General features: G+C 43.9%; 1 protein-coding gene across 1 annotated transcript in view; it reads left to right on the plus strand.

Annotated features, from left to right (window-relative positions):
- Positions 1–16,082, plus strand: part of RPL11 (ribosomal protein L11) — a 145,236-nt gene that overhangs the window by 37,855 nt on the left and 91,299 nt on the right. The gene's annotated exons all lie outside the window — the stretch shown is intronic.

The raw sequence follows: 16,082 nt of genomic DNA on the forward strand, positions 1-16,082 counted from the left end.
GCTTTAAACACTAGAGGTGAATTAAAGAAGTGAAATTGGGTCCGTGAATTTAGACAGGTAAAGCAACATGTAGAAATTAGATCTCCATTTGAAAAAAACAGGCATTTCCTCAGCCAGAGCTGATGACCCTAAGCACATGATTTCACCCAAAGAATTCTGGGAACTGCAGTTAGTTATGGTGTTGGGAAATGAAACTCTGGGAGGGGTTAACCTACAGTCCCAGTATGCTTTGGGGGAACCCATATGCTTTAAATATGCTTTAAATGAATGCTGTGTGCACAGTCTTCGTTCCAGACCCATCTTCAATGTGATACGAGCTTTTGTATCAGAAAAGCTAATTAGTAAAACTTTAAACCAATTCAAGCTTGCATAATGTTCATTGTTTGTTCACTGTCTGCAGCATCAAATGGTCATTTCGGTGTGTGACTAGGCCATGAAAGGCTAATCGCCACGTTCTGAACATTCATTTTGCAGATCATCTGATAATCGGCAAATTGCTGTTGAATTTGGGAGCCCTGCAGAGTAGGCGCTGGGATTCCCTCTTTCCTCCACCAGAGACAGAGCACTAGAGAAAAAATTACAAGCAATCTGAATTGGGACCCTAGCTGTAGCACCACATCCCAGCATCCCCCTGGTCTCTCGAATCAGGTGACCCTGCCAATCCCATGCAACCATTACCTGCTCTCATGTTTCCAAATCGGCCATAGCCCTTAAGGTTGTGCATAGAGGAAGGTCACAGGATATTCCTCTGTGCCCAACTGTCCACCCACTCACATGTCAGGTCCTGAACTCGATCACCTGACAATTGTTTTTAGCAGAAACAGTCCCCACATTTGGCTGAGCCCTGGGATATTGGTGCCTGTATATTGAATGTTATCAATGCTTTCCATAGAACAGGAGTTCTCCGTCCTAACAGAACAATCCAAGCACTGGACTTTCTGTTCTCTGTGCATGGCTGTTCTCGCATATCGGGTTCTGCTTCCAGTCTATGTACTACTTTGGTTCATTCTCAATGCAGCAGTAATTGCAACCCTTCAGGCAAAAAATCCAAAGTAGCAAACTGGAAAATTCACTTCAGATACAGGATAAAGGGTGCCCTCTCCTGGCTGCAGAAGAGATGGCTTCTCTATAAACTCAGGCTGACAACCAATTCAAGGACACTTAAAATGTTTGGATTATTTAATTTGAATATATTTGCATATTACCAAAACCTCGATATGGATGCCTTTTGGGATATTTTGGAGGAAGTGGAATAAATAAAAGTGACTACTCACTGTCAGAAGGAAAGGCCATCTTTAATACTTCTTTCTCATTCCTTATCCCTGTAACATAGCAGAACCTCAATAGTCTCCAAAAACACAAGTATGCCCTGATTTTGCAGAACTACTGATTAAAATTGCCAAGAGAACAGTGATGATTCCAGGTTTTGGTCTAGGGGGCACTTAGAAGAGACACTCAGAATGAGCCCCTTTCTTAAGGACCCTACCCCGCCCCCCACTGCCATTGTTGCCAACTGATCCTCCTCCTCTGCCTCCTCATTGCTACCACCTTGCCAGACAGAGCCAATGAGCACGGAGGCAGTGACATCTCCTGCTCCTCCTCACCACCATTGTTGTCTGGGTCACAGCGAGAGGCAGGTGAACATAAGAACAAAAGAAGAGCCTGCTGGGTCAGGCCAATGGCCCATCTGGTTCAGCATTCTGTTCTCACAGTGGCCAACCAGATGCCCATGGGAAGCTCACAAGCAGGACCTGAACGGAAAACACTCTCTCCTCATGCAGTTTCCAGCAACTGGTATTCAGAAGCATATACTGTATGGAGCCAGGGCATAGCCATCGTGGCTAGTAGCCATTGATAGCCTTATCCTCCACACATTTGTCCAATCCTCTATTAATGCCATCCACGCAGGTTGCAAGAGTGGATGGGAGGAGCATGTCCAGGGGGCTCTTGTCAGTGGGCCCTTGGCAAGTGCCCAGCCAGGTCAACCCTTCATGCCAGTCCTGCAAGTGAGCCTTGCTTCCTGAGTAGGTTAGTTTAGGTCATGTGGAGCCATCCACTGAACCTGCATCTTGGAACTAGTACTTTATGTGGGTGGTCCAATGCATGTTCATTTGCAATGTGAAAGGAGGCTTCTCCCTAATGCCATCTGGTCTCTTCCTTCTCAGCTTTTCAGGTTCTTAAGGCACCTCCAGAGTGTCAGTATTCTGAAGGAGGGATTCAAGTGCACACCGGGAAATTTAGATTTGCACAATTAAAGTGGATTAAAGCTCTGTTCCCCACCCCCAGTGCAAGAAACCAAATTTATCTTTAGTTGGTTATTTTCTAAAAGTATTGATGTACTGCCTTTTAAAATATCCAAGTGATGTACACCAATATGAAAAACCTTTAAAAGCAGTACAAAACAATCATTAAAAGGACTGGTTACTCAATAAATTTTTTATCACTTACGTAGGGCTGCCAACATTAAAAAAAAAAGTCTTCAAGACACGCCTGGCAGTCAAAAGTGAAGATGCTTGCCAAATCTCTGCTGGTAGATTGTTCCACAGCATAGGACTGGCCACAATAAATGCCCAACTTCTGGTTGAGGCCAGTTAGGCCTCTATAACAAAGGGAACATCTAACAGGGAACATCTAACAGCGCTCCTCTGGATGATCACAGTGATTGGCCTGGTATATGTGGTGTAATTGATTGGTTGGTTCTGTATTGTTACAGTCAACAACCAGCATAAAACAGAACCATAAGACTGTCAAAAGAGAAGTTCATCCAAATATACAGAATAAAATGCAGTAAAATAGGATACAGTAAAATAAGATGAAACTGTTAAAACATCAATATTATAAAATTCCAAGAGGAAAAAATTACGAGTCGGCTAGGGTCAATACTTGGTGAGTTTTGCTTGCTACAGCACAAAATTTGGCAACACTAAGAATAGTAGATGTGTTTTGGTCAGAAAGGAATAAAGAAAGAGAATGCACCTGATTGTCCTGGGGATTTCAGTAGGAGAGGTTCAATGAAAGTTCTGTGTAAATCACAATAGAATGGGCAGTACAGGAAGGCAAGGGTCACCATTTCCACCTCTCCAAAGTCACAAGGGCACATGCTTTCATGATAGAGGATTTTTTGATATCTTCCCTCCAAAATTGCTGAGGGAAAGACATTAAAATGTGCCATTGTAAAAGCTGTGCAATGTTTTTGGACCAAAAGTGTGGAAAGATAATTTGCTGGTTTATTGGGCTGGAGTGCTCTGTCAATTGAAGTATAGTCATAGGTCAAGCCCAGATCATGTTGGCATTCAGGGCCAGCTCCAGGTTTCTTGGGGCCCCAGAGCACAGGATACCAGAGGGCCCTTTGGCCCCATCCTTTCATTCTTAAACCACAACCCCCCATCTTGACTCCTCCCTTTTAAACGAAAACAAATTTTGAATAATGTGACAACCACTTATTGTCAAAGGAAAACAACATAAACTTTAGTATTCCATTAGGTGTCTTTTTAATTGTTTTGTCAACTGTGTAATTTAAGAGATATAACTTAATCTGCAATCCTGTGCACATTTACCAGCCGCCGTGGTCTCCTTTGGAAGGAAGGATGTGATATAAACTGAATAAATAAATAAAATAAACAGATTCATAGGGATTTCCATCTGAGTAGACATGTACATAGGATTGCACTGTCAGACATAGAACTTAAGCCCTAACTTAGATGTAATTCACTAACAGGCCAAAAAAACCCTTGCGGTTTAAGAACATACCTATAGCCAACAGATATTTCTATCAAACTTTAAAAAGCAGGGGAATTGGGCAGCTATAGTGAATGCACCAAGGGAGCAGGACACCTGACCTCCTCTCTGAGATACTGGACTGCCCTACAAATTTGTCAAAATGCAAACACAATTTGGGTCGGTCTTTCACAGTTCAATCCACTTCCTGTGTAGCTTGGAAGAAGAGCCAGTGTGGTGTAGTGGTTAGAGTGTTGGACTAGGACCTGGGAGACCAGGGTTCAAATCCCCATTCAGCCATGAAGCACACTGGGTGACCTTGGTCCAGTCACTGCCTCTCAGCCTAACTTACCTCACAGGGATGTTGTGGATGTTAAATTAGGAGATGGAGAATTATGAATGCCATTTTGAGCTCTTTGGAGAAATAGTGGGATATAAATGTAATAAATAAATAAATAAATAAATTTGTTAACATGTGCCTCTGAGCATATGGTGAGTGGTGGCCTCACCTGCAATCAGGACTACATCTCCAAAGATGGAGAATTACATTTTTTGTATGTTCGTTGGTGTTCTTCTTGCCTTGTTCCCCTCACAGAGCTACAGTCCCCAGAAAAGGGCCTGACTATTCAAACCCTCTGGCCACTGGAGCTCTGTGAGGGGAATAGGTGTCTCCTAAGAACTCTCAGCACCCTTCACAAACTACACTTCCCAGGATTCTTTGAGGGAAGCCATGGCTGTCTAAAGTGAAATAAATGTGTGGCGTGGGTGTGGCCCCCTGATTAGCCAAGCCAAGCAGCTGTAAGTCTGGCTTTTAGAACACTGACAGTTGGTTCTTACTGAGCATGCCCAGCTCTATAATAGACTACAATGTTAATGTTCTTAAATTAATTAGAAATAGGTCAGGCATTTTTTAAACTGCAGAAGATGAAGTATGGGGCAAGGTCAGTAATAGGATTACAGATACTCTGTGAACATGGCTGATTTTTAATTAATTTCAACAGATTATGAGACCACTGACAGAGAAAAGTCCAACAGGGTTTGAATTTGTTTTCTCTTGTTTTGCACTTTGAACTCTTGATTCTCTCTAAGTATTTTGTGTATCACCATGAAAGCTTTGAGGGTTATTAAGCAAGCATTTCTGAGTTCAGGACTGTACGTTTTGTAAGGCTTTGTTTTGAATTGAGTTTATTAAAGCAGCAGAATGGCATGGGGGTATTTTCAATTTTACATTGCAGAATGCAAAAAATCCATGCTGGCTATAGTATACAGCCACTCTGGTCGTTGTATAAACAGAAAATGTGCTTATCAGCATGCAAAAGATCCCTTCTTAATCCCTGGCAAGTCCAGGTAGGGTTGAGCATATTTCCTGTCTGAAACTCCAGAAAGCCGCTGGCATTCAATCTAGACAATTATGAGCTAGATTAGCCTCTACCAATCCTTCGCATTTGCAATACCAAAATTCAAGAATTGGGAAAATACAGAGTTTCTAGATTAGCTTTTTGAGTGGGGTGGGTAAGAGAGGAGGAAAGAAAAAATCCAGTTGGACTTTGCTCTCTCTTCAGGGAGGGGAGAAGAAAAAGAACTTGGGGTAAAAACCTCCACCACCACTGGCTGCAATCAGGCAGATCTGATGAGGTTTAAATGTATTTATTTTTAAAAGCGGGTGGGTGACTAGTACCATTTGTGTATAGGTGAAATTAGGATTTTTGTCCCAACGTACATAGAATCATAGAATAGTAGAGTTGGAAGGGACCTGATAAGGCCATCGAGTCCAACCCCGTGCTCAGTATAGTAATCTAAATCAAAGCATTCCCGACAGATGGCTGTCCAGCTGCCTCTTGAATGCCTCCACTTTACACTTGCTTACATTGAACCAGATTTGGCATTTTAGTGCTCATCCACCTAGTTTAAAGAGATGCTTTTAGTGTTCTTCGTGAGGCCTTTTCGTTTTATCCATCCTGAACAACTGAGTGTCATGAGCAGTAAACCTGCCCACCTCAGTGTTCTAACTCCAGGTCATTTGTGAACAAATGTAAAAGCAAGCTTGGGGAATGGGCAGCACTGGGTTAGGTATGCCAATGGTTAGATTTGGTAAAAGGCAGCTTCATATTATCTACAGATCCTTCCCATTTGAAAGATATCACTACCAGAACTCAAGAATAGGGAAAACACTTTGAAAAGGACATCTGGAGTTTCTAGTATAGCTGTTTTGAGCAGGGGGGCAGGGACAAAAGCATACAGCAGACGGGTTCAAACAAACTTTGACAAAAAGCGGAGAACACGTATCCAGCCATTACCTCACTCACAAATCTGATGCAGTAGCATCAATAATTGGTGAGGTTTTTTGGTAAATATTTTTATTTATTTTAAAGTGCCAACATGGCAAACATCCTTGTGTAAAAACAAGACAATAAGTCACAGTGAAACATTGTGTAGAATGTGCTTTGTCTCGCCCTCCCCTTTTCTATAAGTTCTCCTTAGCTTACTGTGTAAAGGGGCTTTGTGGGGTTGCTTGTTTACTTGCATAATGCTTACTAATGCAAATGCCAAGAAAGTGCACAGCCTGCGGCTGCAGATCAAAGGGCTTCCTTCTGAGCAGGGCTGGAAGGAAGGGAAGATTGTTAGCCTTGCAGTGAGCAACCAATTCAACTCCACGCAGAGGGAAAGCGCACTCTGCTTTTAGGAGGCATGCACACAGTTTCCCACAGTAAGGGGGATGGTAAAGAAGCCTAAAAAGTAAGCAGTGTGTTGGGCAGGCAAGAGATGCTTTTTTCCTGATGGGGAGGTGGAGGGTGAGAGTTGCAGGGGCAGCATGGGTGTTAGTGTCAAGCTGGGACAGTGGCCCCCTGTTGGGTTGTGGGCCCTCGTCCAGTGCCCCACCTTGACCATGCCTGCCGCCGGCCCTGTTGGCATTCCATGTTAGTGATGCACTGCCTAAGAATCAATCTGGTCATCTTGTATCCTTGGGAGATGAGGTAATCCAAGGAGAATCCATATAGCTGGAGCTTTTGAGGTGAGGTTTGCTTCCATTTGACTGGAACTCAGAGCTAGCCCAGTTGGAAAAAATATTAGTTTCAGCTAGAAGTTAAAAATAGTAAGCCAGGCCCTGGCTTTGACCTTCTCGAGGCCAGCCTCCAGCCATAAGGCAATGTTTGGGACACAGCGAGATACTTGGAGGATAGCCATCATGATGTAATTGTTAAGGTGCTGGACTATGACCTAGGAGACCAGGTTGCGAATCCCCACTCAGCCATGAAGCTCACTGGATGACCTTGGGCCAGTCACTGCCTCTCAGCCTAACCTACCTCACAGCGTTGTTGTAAGGATAAACTTGGGATGGAAGAATCATGTACACCACCTTGAGCTCCTTGGAGGAAAGGTGGGCTATAAATGTCATAATAAATAAAGAAAAAGAAAAATAAGGCTAGGTGATCCTTAAGGTATCCTGGACCGAAGTTGTTCAGGTCTTTGTATAACAAGACTTTTTGCAGTTAAGAAAGTGATGGGGCAATGAACTGAAACATGTAGGATGAAGAAATAAATGATTAATGAGAAGGCATATAAATACCTTGCAAGAAAATCAGGATGAATGCAGGATGAATGCTCATTGTCTTATATCCGTCCTGCAAACAAATCAGTACCATAAAGATCAGATATAATTTAACCTCCGTGTAAGATTTGTGCAAGCAAATCAAGATGAATGCTCAATAAACAGTCGACTGGAGAAGCCCTTGATGTTATTCTGAGCAACTTTGCAATGACCCTCCATCATGGTCAAATAACCTGACCATAGGACCAGTTACTGAGCATTCCTGGACTTTTGTTGCGCTTCTATTTTGGACAAGACAATTATCTCAGGCTTGTTTTCCCACTGCTGCAAACTCCTGGGCTAGATGCGATCTGGAGATTAGCCAGTTGTTGCTTATTCATTGGTTCTTATTCATTGGTTCAGGAGGTAAAGTTGTCATAAACTCCTGTTGTACAATGGGGAAAATTGCTTGAAGGTATGATAATGATTACTGCTGTTACAGGCCCCCTGAAATCAGATTACTCAATTGCTCTTGTAAACTGGGCTGACAGGCACAGCTTTGTCCCCCACTGCTAGGATTTCCAAGACAATAGAGCAAGTGATAACCTCAGGGCAAATCATCTCAAAAGGAAATACAGGAATTGGAACAACAAATGTGGTAAAAACAATCATGAATACAAGACTGCATGTGGGTGAACTGATAAAGATTATGAGTGTTTAGCTTGCAACAGAGAGGCTGACTGATGACAACAACCTAGTAACTGACAGACATGGCCTGGATGATCCGAGGATGGATTCTAGGCATTTTTGCTTACAGTTTATATCTGAAACCAGGGATGGGGATTCTTTTCAGACTGAGGGCCACGTTTCCTTGTTGTTAACCTTCCAGGGACCTTATACCAGTGGTAGGTGGAGCAAGTGGAGGCTGGTGGCGCCCATGTCAGTGGGGCAGTGAATCCGCTCTGGGTTTTTGTCTCAAATGTCAAGGAGCTATCCAAGGTGCTAAAAGCAAAAGTGGATGGAGCCCAAGACAAAATGGGCAGAAGTGGCTCTGACATGTGTATATTCCAGCTACACATGCCAGAGGTTTCTACACATCTCCTCATCCTCCATCCAGGCAAGCCAGAGGCATTATTCCAAGTTCAGTCAGGCAAATGCACTCAATCCCCTGAGTAGAGCAGGGCTAGCGAGGGAGGTGCCCTTGGAAGAGGGTGTGGTCTGAGAAAGATGCTCAAGGGCCAAAGAGCTGAACTTGGCCACTGGGCCTGACATTCCTCACCCCTGCTTTACCAATAGCAAGAAAGGAGAAGATCTCTGCTTGAGAATTTGGAGAATTGACAGCCAGTCAGCATAGATAGCGCTCAGCTAACTGGACCAGTGATCTGGCTCAATAATAGACTGATCCCTCTGTGCTTCTCAGATCTGTGCTGCTGCAAGGGGCCAGAGTGAACAGTGGCACCCCAAAAAGACTTAAGAGATGTTGGACAGGGCTTTCCCTTTCTTAGGCCTTTTGTTCACCAGCTGGGCCACTTTGATTTCTCCAAGGGCCAACCCAGAGTTGGACAGAGTGAGGTGACCATCTCAAGCGGCAGATGGTGAGGGGCAGCCCATGGCTGTTCCCCTTCATAGTAGGACTGAGTTGTGTGTCCTGTACCCCCTAACTTGCCTGCAGTCCTCAGGTGTGGGTGGAGGATGCTATGTCATCACGAGCATTGAAGTAAGATTAAACTGCCAGCTGGGTTGGCATCTGTAAATGGAATGCAGGGAGCACTGTCCCATGATTTGCTTGAGGCAGCAAAATATCTTGCGCTGGCCCTGATTCCTTCACCTCTTTTCAGTGAATGTAGTGTAGCATAGTGGTTAGATTGTTGGACTATCACCTGGGAGACCAGAGTTCGAATCCCCACACAGCCATGAAGCTTGCTGGGTGACCTTGGGCCAGTCACAGCCTCTCAGCCTCAGAGAGAGGCAATGGTAAACCCCCTCTGAATACCGCTTACCATGAAAACCCTATTCATAGAGTCACCATAAGTCGGGATCGACTTGAAGGCAGTCCATTTCCATTTTCACAGATGGAGCCCCGTTCACCCTGAAACTTTGGATGGATGGATGGTACCAACCCAATACTGTTTTTAAGCAGTCGTGGTATTGTGGACAGATTTGGACCATGGAAACTTGGGCCCAAGCCTGTAGCCAGGGAGCGGCTGGGGGGACCGCCCTCCTCAGAGATTTCTGCCCCCCCCTAATATTTTTTTACAATAAATAAATACATTTATTATAGAAAAAAATCGCACATATTTTTTGGTGCTTCCTTTTGGGCTTTTAGGCTAGCTACCAGCCTGCTTGGGCCCTATCTACACCATACATTTAAAGCATTATATTACTTCAACATTCATGGCTTCCCCCAAAGAATCCTGGGAACTGTAGTTTGTTAAGGATGCTGAGAGCTTTTAGGAGACTCCTGTTCCCCTCTACAGTTCCCAGGATATGTTGGAGGAAACTATGACTGTAAAAGTGGTAGCGCTTTAAATGTATGGTGCAGGTGTCCTGGGTTCAAATCCTTGCTCGGTGTCCCTGGACTGCAATTTAACTTTCCTCACAGGATGATTGCAAAGATAAAATAGGACAATCCTCATGCGGGCCACCATGAGCTCAGTGGAAGAATAGGATAAAATGTGGTCAGTAAGTCCTCACCTATCTCCTGATGTGCATCACTGGATGTCCTAGTTGAGAGTCCCTACACTGTTCCTTCCACCCCAGGACCACGGCATTGTAGACCGTTGGGACAGAATGACCCAAGAGGAAAAAGAGAGCAATATAATGCACTGTTTCCCCACTTACAGTGCAATTCTATACTTCTACTCAATAGTGAGACCCACTGAGTTCAATGGGACTTACTCCCAACATAGTGTGCATAGCAGAGGTGGGAACCTTTTTTCAGCCTGAGGGCCACATTCCTTCCTGGGCATCCTTCAGAGGGCCACTTGGCAGTGGTGCTCAGGGCCAGAGGCAAAAGTGGGCAGAACAATTAATATACATTTTATTCTTGTATTGTAGGGTAGATGCTTAGAGATGAATAAAAAATAGTCAATAGCACTAAGATTATAACACAGTAGCTCCCAAACTGTATTTCCCTACGGAGCACTTGAAAATTGTTGATGGTCTTGGCAGGCCACTTCATGATTATTTTCCTTCCTGTAGCAGCAATTGTAGCGTGCTGTGCTAGATGCGATATGATTTTAATTGTATTCTATTGCTTATTTTATCTCTTATATTGTATTTTATCCTGTTACAATTTGCATTTCATAGAACTGCAACTGTAAAACAATAAAATACAATAGGAGAAATGAAAGAACCAATACAATACAATTTAAATCAATATGAGTATTTATTGTGGACATGCCATGAACCAGCAGAATGAGGCTTGTGGACCTCTGGTGGTCCATGGACCACAGTTTGGGAACCCCTGCTATAACACTAAGAAATTCACACCTGTTGCCTCATTGCAGTTTTCAGCTCAACTCAGCATCTTTATAACCAACCGCTACCAGAGTCATCTCCTACTCACAAGTAGAGACTCCACCTACTCACGAGTAGAGAAGCGGGAGAATTTTCAGTTCAGTTCACATTCAAAGTCAAACCTACCAAATTTGCACCTCCTGAAACAATACACAGACTGAAATGCAGCCACCCTTTGAAATATGCACTTCTCCAAATTTTGCAATGCAGTTTTCCAGCCAGGTAATGTGTACAAGCATGCATATACTTGTACAGTGTGCATAAAAACACATACAGTATATTAGTGATAATATGAATTATATCAGTGAAAAGTGCTTGCATATATGTGTCTATTAGGCAAAATTGCATACAAAAATGTGAATATTAGGAGAAATACTCTCATGAATTTTCATGAGCACGTTAAAAATAATGAACTGAACTTAAGATTGGAAAAATGATAAACTGAGAGAAACCAACATTCACAGATTCCTGCTCACGAGGGCAGTAGATGATCTTTAAGGAAGTAAAGCAAACAGGCAGCTAGCCTAAGAGTAAGAAAGCTATTACATTCTCTTCAGAAGTGCATACCACCATAATTGTGCAATGAGACTAACTAATGACAATTTTGAAAGAGGTTTCTCCTTGTCTGTTTTCTGTCTTTCTGAAAATTAAGTTATTTTAAGGACAATTGTAATTAACACAACCGCATTCCTTCTACTTGACCTTCAGTGTCTGATTGTTACATGGGAAGGCTATAGATTAGTTTACACCAGGAGCATGAAACCTCAGACCAGGGGGCTGAATGCACCCTTCCATGCCTCTCTGTCAGGAATGTCCAAAGGCAGGACCTCTCACCGGTGCTGTTCTAACAACATAAGAACACAAGTAGAGCCTGCAGGATCAGGCCAGTGGCCCAAATGGTCCAGGATCCTGTTCTCACAGTGGCCAAACAGATGCCTAGGAGAAACCCACCAGCAGGACTTGAGTGTAAGAGCACTCTCTTCTGCAGTATCCAGCAACTGGTATTCAGAAGCATGCTGCCCCTGACCATGGAGGTAGAGCATAGCCGTCGCAGTTAATAGCCATGGATAGCCTTATCCTCCACTAATTTGTCTAATTGTCTTTTAAAGCCATCTGAGTGCTTTAAATGTATGGTGTGAATGTGACCTTTTATTTCTTTCTTTCGTTCTTTCTTTCTTTTTTGCCTTTCCAGTGGCAGGCATTTTGGCTCACTTATTCATCTGCAGCTCTCTGGCACGGTGAAGTTTTTTCACTGCAGCTTCGGTGTCGCTAACACTCTGTCCCAGCAGCTTTCCAGGCCCCAGAAGGGCCTACTGCTGATGCCTGTGCCGAGGCCTCCCCCTTAAAAAAAAAAAAAACCCTACCCAAAAAATCTGGCTCAGTGCTCTAAGCATTGCTGTGCTGACCACCTGGGTCTAGTCCCCATTTTAATTTCCCATAATGCCCCATAAGTTGCTTCTATACAGGGCATAGTGAGAAATTAAAAATACTAACCACACCCAGATGCCCAGATGCTTGGAGCCCTGCTGTCAGCCAGCTCCCCCAGAGGACATTTTGCCCAAGGTCCCTTCAAAGAACTCCTGCAACTGTTTGCAGGACTATGAATCAGGTAGGTTGATCTCTTTGGGCAGACCTCATAGCTATTCATCTCTGTATGATTTACATGTTGGAAGTGTTGGGATGCAACTTGCCACCCTGGGCTCCTACTGGGAGGAAGGGTGGGATATAAATCTAATAAAGAAAGAAATAATAACCTTGGGTGGATCTGGATGGGGCCAAAGGAGATAGAGAGGGGGATCTCCAAGTTTTCTAGACTGGTTTCCTGATCTAACCTATGCTGAACATCCTTCGGGTGTAAACGCTTTGGGATGCTGGCCTCATTTTTCTGCTTCATACTCCTCGTTTGTCTAATCTTGAGCAAGGAGATATACAGTATTTCCTTGGTCTCACTCTCTCTCCACAGCAGGGATCAAAGCTGTTTGCTGCTCTGTCAATATTACATGTGCTTCCTTTCCCCCTGGAACAGCCCTCAGGCTCAGGGTGGCTTTCAACAAATAATACAGCTGTAAAAGCAACAATAAAACTGAGCCATCTAAAACTAGTCCAGAGCAACAGCACAGTAATTAAAATGAGTATGTCCTGGAAACCTAAAAAGCCTGGCAAAAACCTGCCAGATTGGGTACACAGCATACATTTAAAACTCATGATGTCCCCCAGAGAATCCTGGGAACTGTAGTTTACCCCTCACAGAACTACAATTCCCAGCAAATGACAAACTACATTTTCCAGGATTCTTTGAGGAAAGTCATGTGCTTTAAATGTGCTTTAAATGCATGGTGTATACGCAGCCAATGGCTCTCTCTAGAGAAGGATTTCCATGATGTTGGATTCACTTTGTTCTTAGATGAGGACAGCCTCATCACCAACACTGTTATGATCTAGTGCATCTGATTCTCTTACTTTGGAACTCAGGAGGTGGGCTTGATAACTTCTGATCCCCGTCCAGTCCAATTATTTTCCAGTCTAAACCATCAGTTCAAACCCAGTCTATTTGAAAACCAAGGCACTAGATGTCAGCCGTTCCATATCCTTGGCATGAATGTGCATACACACGAACACACACAAGGAATCCAATGTGTCGTGTTTCCTCCTAGCAACAAAACAAATGCCCTTCATCCCATTTCTGAACACAAAGACTAGAAATAGAGCAGCCGTCTCTGCAGATAAATGTAAGAGCTCCAGGCCAGCATTGCGCCTGTCTGTTTCCAGTTTCCACATGCCTGTGACTGTCAATGTTACCATCTATGGTAAAAAAAAGATGAGGGCAGGAAGTGGTGGTAAAAACAGCCAACCTCACCCTCCTTCCCTTCTCAGCATGTCCCAGAAGCATCACGATTTTAATGGGCAAGACTCCCTTGCAAATAAACGGGTTTACTTTTATTTTATTTCAAAGCTGTCCCTGCCTTCTGAGGCTGGTAGGTTAGGACTGAAAGGAATAGCTGGGAATGCAGCCAAGGTTCAAAATGAGGGATTGTGGATGTCACGAATGGGATAAAATAATCTAATTCAGGGTTTTCAAAACTTGTTTTGGGAACAAGGTACAGGCGTCCTTCTCCTGCCTGATGGGAATGAAATCCCTCACTCCTTCCATACATTTGAAGCACATTTCAAGTGCCTGACTTCCCCCAAAGAACCCTGGGAACTGTAGTTTTAAGGGAGCTGGGAATTGTACCTCTGTGAGGGGTAAACAAAAGTTCCCAGGATTCTTTGGGGAAAGTTATGCACTTGAAATTTATGGTATATGTTGTGCTCTGCAGAAAACTGAGTCAGGCAGGATCTACAGGAAGAGTTGGCTAGAGGCCTTTCGGTTAAATCCACCCTCCAGGGATCCTTTCTGCTTTCCTCCAGATGCTAATCTAGGGTGAGATGGGAGATTAAGATGAATGGTGGGAGATTCAGGAGGACAGACAAAAGGAAGTACTTCTTCATGCACTGCATAGTTATAGTGACACTGACTACTACAAAATGAGGTGATGACCATAACCTGGGCAGCTTTGAAAAGGGATTAGACAAATTCATGGAGGAGAAAAACTATCAATGGTTATTAATCGTGATGGTTTGAGGATCAGGCAGAATACCTCTGAATTCCAGTTACTGGAGAACAGCAGCCAGAGACAGCTGTTGCCTTCGCGTACTGCTTTTGACCTCCCCAGAGGCATCTAGCTGGCCACTGTGGAAACACGATGCTGGATCTGATGGAGCCAGGCTGCTATGTCCTTGTGACTGGCTTCTGTGGCACCAGAATTTGCTGCAGGCAACTTCAGAGTGGTGAGAGTTGTGGCACAGGCCCAGGGGTGTAGTTGTCCAGGGTCTCGGGGGGGTCTTAGACCCTTTACTTTTTGGGGATCAGGCCCCCTATGTCTCCAGTGTCCTGCAAGCCAATCAGCATGAAAGGGGAGTAAGTTAGCCACTGAGAAGAGTCTTTCAACATGCTTGTATTTTCTTGCTGATTGGAGCCAATCAGAGTGAAAGGTGGTGAATCGTCCACTGAGAAGAATCTTCTCAGTAGCTAACGCTCTCCTCTTTCATGCTTATTGGCTCCTAGAGATGTCTGTTGTTGTGGGAGAAGGCATTAACAAGGAGCTCGTTCTCAACCCTGCAGCCAAAAAAGAGAGGGGCGTGGCTGTGACTATCATGAAGGGACCCTACACTCCTGAATTTGTCACTACACTACTGCATAGGTCCTCCCTCTGCCCACACTCTGGTGAGGAAAACCCCCCTACAAGGAATCTTGTTGCTGACCAAGGATTTGCAGGATCCATGTGTCACATCCGGGTGTCCAGGGCAGCCCTAAACAATTGGTGGCCGGAGCACATCTCTGTAATATCCAGGCTCTTACACTTTATTATTTATTATTATTAGTCATTGGATACATGAAGGTCTCAATGCAACTTATAACATGAGTGGCATAGGCTAAGCGTGGGTGAAAAAAAGGAAAGGAATCCCCAAAAGAGAGGTAAACCTCAGTCTGCGACTAGATGGTACTGTATAATCTTATATAGTTACACACTATACCTTTAAAGCACTCTTATCCCACTTTAATAGCCATAGTATCCCCCAAAGAATCCTGGGAAGTGTAGTTTGTTAAGGGTGCTGAGAGTTGTTAGGAGACCCCTATGGAGCCATACTCTTAAGTACGTTCTACTCTTAAGTATGTCGGTGGGACCTGAGTAATGCCAAGTAAACCTGTTTAGATAAGGCTCTTAACAGAAAAAAATGCTTTACATCGTTTATCCTCACAATAATCTTAAAAGGATCGTTGCACTGTGAGGATACTGTTCTTTTCCATTTAATTTCTTTAAAGATTCCAAAACAGATTCTGAGAGTGTCTTGCCAGAGTTTCTCAGCATTTCTGGTTTTTGCTTTTGATTGAGATGGTTCAATATTTTTTAATTTGTATTATATGTTGCACCACTTTTATATTATTTTGCATTCCAAGCCTGCACAACACACAGCTAGCTTTTTTCTCCCCATGCAAGGATCCTGTACCACACACTTTGCGTAATAGGCAGAAATTCAATAGGTACATTTCTTTCCCTTACTATGCCAAGAAAAGGCTGCATGACTAAAATTTCTGCCTAACCTTCTATGAGGGTTGAGAGGAAAATTCCCTCAAGCCTCTCCCCTCCAGATTCAATCGTCCCTCAGCATGCCCGCCCTTCTCCCCTCAACGTTACTGCTTGCTGTCCATCATCATTTCAAACCCCGCCCCTTTCCTAACGGGATCCGCCCCTTCCAAAAAAGCCACGCCCCGTGT

This window comes from Rhineura floridana, chromosome 15 (genome assembly GCF_030035675.1).
Source record: "Rhineura floridana isolate rRhiFlo1 chromosome 15, rRhiFlo1.hap2, whole genome shotgun sequence".
In the NCBI taxonomy this organism is placed as follows: Eukaryota; Metazoa; Chordata; class Lepidosauria; order Squamata; family Rhineuridae; genus Rhineura; species Rhineura floridana.